Genomic DNA, 5200 nt, shown 5'->3' with positions numbered 1-5200 from the left:
GTTCCACTCAGAATCTAAAATGCAAAAACCCTAAACTATGCAAAAATATGCTCTAAAAACTTTTAAAGCTGCATTCCTTTTAGTATGAAACGGATATGTAGCTTAATCTGCTATATATTTTAACATGCTATAAATAAGAAGTCTAGAAGTCTCGAGCCTTGCTCATTACCCACTATACACATCGTGGTCCATGATCAACCACCCAACTATAAGGTGTATCGACGGATACGCCTTGAGTATAGGATAGCTGCCACTGCAGTGACCCACTTGTAACCTACTGAATAGCAGTGTGACACCCACTTGCTCACATTTTATTTTTTAAATTGATTAATTACAAAATATGTACTAATAAACCGTACGTAAATGTACGTAAAGCCGCAGGTGGTGCACTTGCATTTGCATGCCATGCACCTCCCATGCGGACGCCTAAGCTACACGTGGACATTGACTAATAGCAACAGAGTTCTGCACTCTGCGATACATCGGTGACAGCGTATGCCAATAATAATATGAAGATTGGAGTAATTCATATTTTATCTATGGATTGAGCATTGACTAGATATCTCCACAGGGTACAGACTACAGACTGTCAGTGATCACTATTACATAATTAATATATTATTATGTACCTAATTTTGTAGGTCTATATTTATATAAACTGTATAATTGTATACCTACCTAAATTATTGAAGTCATAAACTAAATCAATAGGTACCTACCTACCTACCTACCTATGACCTACCTACCTATAATAATCTTAGTAGATTGAAGTAGAATATGGTACTACACTATTTGTGTTCGGCATTATTTGAAGTAAGTGACAAAGTATTTTAAATAAATATACAATACAAACGAAAAATATTAAAAATGTTAATGTTGACTTTTGAAATTTTTATAACTTCTCATAACTGATAAATACATTTATCCAGAAATCTTCGTTGCTTGTTATTGTATAGTTTTCTTTTAACAGTTTTCCTCTTGTCTTTTTCATACTGTATTGCATAACATATTTTTGTAGCTTTTCCTTCATATTCTTCAAAATTATTTCTAAATCTAGATATATACTGCTCTAATGATCTATATAATTCAACGACCACTCCTAATTCAATATCAACTTAATGAAGTTTTTTATTTAATATACAAAACCTTTCTAACACTATCAAAAAACAGTCATAAAGCACATTTCTATAGTACCTATTAAAAGGTTTCAAATGAACTGAAGCGTCAAATCCAGTGTTCGGAACGTTCACTAAAAAAATGAACTCGTTCACGTTCAGTCCTTAAAAAAAGGAACTCGTTCACGTTCACGTTCGTGTTTTTTTCAAACGAACGCGTTCACGTTCACATTCTTTCAAAAAATGAACGCGTTCATTTATTTTTTATACATTTTTTTTATGAATCATTTACCTGCTGTAAAGGCTCAGTCAAACAGAGGGTGACTTTTTGTCCGGCAATCAAAAAATGAATCCGGACTTTTTGTACCCGGACTTTTCGTCCGCCATGGTTTATGGGTACGCGGACTGCGGCGGGCAAGCGGTCTTTGTATTATTTTACAGTGTCCGCGCGGGCAGCCCACTTTCTGTTTGACCGAGCCTTTAATATAAAAGACTAAACAGTATAAACATATACAACTCAAGCCAAAAATAAAAATACTATCTATATAATATAATTAATTAATATATTTTATAAATATATTTATTGATGGGTAAATAAATTGAACGTCTTAAAAATCGATCAAGTTCGTTAAAAATATAAACGTCGTTCACGTTCACGTTCTATTTTAATAAAACGAGTGACGTCCACGTATCGTTCACTAAAAATGAACGTGAACGCGTGAACGTGCGTTCATGAACGACGTTCTTTCCAAACACTGGTAAAATCTTGACACAGGTTTTTCATCGGCATCATCAATAATAGCCTGTGCCTATAGCGTTTTTAATTTCATTCCACGAAGTATATAAAGATCGTACCTTGTTGACAATCGAGTCTGAGACTTTTTTAAATAAAATAGTAAAATTTCCCAATGATGGGTAGATGCAATGAAAAATGTGAATGAATCTTGTGCCTAAAACTGTAAAAGTCTAAAATATGTTGTCGATTTTTCACAGCAATCTGCGGTAAATATTCCCATATGGTTTAGAGAATGTGCTGAACAAGGGATATAAATGGCAAACGGAATGTCGTTTACAATTCTGGCTTGAAGACCAGCGTATTTACCAGACATGTTACTGGTATTATCGAAAATTACCCGCCGCAATTTTTAATATTAAAATTATATTGATTAAGTGTATCAAAAACTGCATCAGCAAGTTGTTGAGATTTATGCCCAGTATTGGTAATACACTTTAAAAATTATTCTACAAGAGTATCATCTTTTGAAAGATTTGATAAGATTATGATAAAAGACAACTGATCAACAAGGGATGAGTCAATACTTATTGAAAAATACTTTGAAACTTTGACTTCTTCAACTATTTGCAGGGGTGGATAGGCCCATAGGGAAAAAGAGATTTTCCCTGTGGGCCCCCATCTATGTTTATGTTGGGGGCCCACTCGGGTCTACACTTTGTTTTTTGCAGAATAAAATATTCACCAAATAGGAATAGTTTAAATTTATATAAATTATTATTACTTACTGTTATTTTCAACAATATAATAATAGCACGACAAGTCAAGAATTAAAATGTTTATATTAAATAAATAATAATAATAATTAAATTTTATTATACATTTTATTTTCCCATATGCCGTTTCCCCAGCCCCTCACCAAACTAATACATTTTCGCACGAAACATTTTATTTATAGGTAAAGGTGTTAGATTGAATATCTATGCGAGCGAAGTGACCAAATTTTTTTTCAGTTTGGGGGCCCCTTCAAATATTTCCCTGTAACATAAATACTACCTATCCACCCCTGACTATTTGTTTTGTAATTTGTTCTGCTATGATTTGTATAAACTCTTCGAATGTCTTTGAAGATAGATATGACGTATTACCGCTACCGATTTTATGTAAGTTCGGGGGCTTAATTCAAAATGCGGGGTGTTAAGCACACCTAAGCACCACATATACCTATCGATAGGTATCCACCTCGATAACACCAGCTACTATACAATAAGATATAGAAACCTATCATAAAATATCACTCTATGAATTACCACAGTCCACAGTGCTGTAAGATGTTATCTTAAGCCGGGTTCATCACATATACGTAACAACTAGCTGGTACGATGTATATCGTGTTGTACTGTTGTGTAGAATTCGTGATCAAACGACAAAAGTTGAGGTCGGTCCCATGCATGGGCGGATAGGCCTACCGGGAAACCGGGAATTTCCCGGTGGGCCCCCCCTTCGTATTTCAGCAATGGGGCCCTTTTTTGGTTAACGCAATAACTCATTAATATTATACAATTACAACAGGGGCGCCATTTCAGTTTTTTTTTAAGGTGTGCAAACAATTAAAGAGGCCAATTTTTTCCCACATCCAGGCCAATCGTTAAAAAAACGTTTCTAGTGTTTTCAGTTTTTCATTACAGATTCATTACAGTATCAAAAACATACTTAATAAAAACATATTTTTATAGTTAACACATTACATTTTACCGTTCATACATTTTGTGTATATGCTGTATATTATAGTGTATAGTAAAGATATTTTTAGATAGAATAGATGCATATTATTATTATTATGTCTTTTGTCTATCAGTAACCAGGGGCGGACTGGCCCAGGGTGCTATACACCAAGTAGCACCCCGGGCCCCCGTTTGTATTTATGATCCGGGCCCCCGATTACCACAGTCGGTATACGGTATAATACTGGTATAATACGGTATTATACAAAATAAAAAAACATATTTCAACATCTCTACAAATAAACAACATGTTATTCTTAATTTTTTTTTTATATTTACTTATAAAACTAAGGGCTCTTTCCTAATTTAGGTAGGTTTGAAAAAAAATTACGAGCCCCTAATTAATTTTGCACCCCGGGCCAAAAATAACCAGTCCGCCCCTGTCAGTAGCCACTTACCATTTACACATATTTGTGTGTGCCAGTGGATAAAATGATACCGATATCAATTTATCAATTATCAAATTAAAGAACACAATATTATATTATTTATGATTATCAGTGAATAGCTGCGGTGCATGCATAATTAAAGATTGGCAAACTGAAGGCCATCTGGCCCTAGTATTAAATTTAGGCCTAAAGCCAATTGTGGAACAACAAAATTACAGGGTGTGCAAGTGCACACACCCCCCCCCCCCCCAAATGTCTTTTTTTTCATGTGCGGGCCCCTTTTTAAAATTTCCCGGTAGGCCAAAAATGGCCTATCCGCCCATGGTCCCATGACTAAATAAACAGACATGATCATCAAAAAACCAATTTTCCTATCACTGCGCATTTTCTCCAGACATGGCAAAAACAGTAAAATTCCTATATAATTGTAATGTGAATAACATTTTTTTCTATGATATTAGTGTTTCTTCCATGTCTGGGGAAGTATAATGTATAAAATATACATGCAGTAATCTAGAGACCATGCCTGTTTATTTAGTCATAGTCGGTCCAACGCTGGAAATTTCATATGGTTGTGGCGTACGAGGGAAGGAAGTGTTGATAACGGTGTTGTTGTGACTTCGTGCTGGCTTCCCTCGTAGCCAACACGTTGAATTGAATTGAAACATGATTTGTGATTTATTGAGCCGAAAGAGAAGTTATTAATGAATTGTTACAGAGAGAAGAGAGGCCGGTTTAAGGCCGGCTGCGGTCGTAACTACGGTCGACGGTGTTGAGGGTGCTGGTCGTCAAGGACCGAGAAAGGCACGAGGGCTCTGGATCGACGTGGCGGCAGTGCCGCCGTGTCGATCGACGTTCGCGCGGGCATGTTGCCCGGAGGATCAGGACTAGTATCCTGTCGCGAGTGGGTCGTGAGCGGACGTGTATGCACGTCGAGAGCCGTTACGAAAAAGAATGTCGAGATGCGCCCGGCACGCCGCGACGTCCGTGGAGACGCCGTCATAGATATTAAAGAATGGATAGGCCATGGCTATATTAACAAAATAGAGGGTCATCGGGCCGGGATGGGGAAGAGAGAAAGACTTTTTATCATTGCTTCTCATTCTGACAGAGGTCTTATCATAAATTATATACAATAATTATACATATATCTATTTGTGATAAGACCTCTATAACCTC

The sequence above is a fragment of the Acyrthosiphon pisum genome, chromosome X, assembly GCF_005508785.2.
Source record: "Acyrthosiphon pisum isolate AL4f chromosome X, pea_aphid_22Mar2018_4r6ur, whole genome shotgun sequence".
Classification (NCBI taxonomy): Eukaryota; Metazoa; Arthropoda; class Insecta; order Hemiptera; family Aphididae; genus Acyrthosiphon; species Acyrthosiphon pisum.
This window is presented reverse-complemented; position numbering follows the sequence as displayed.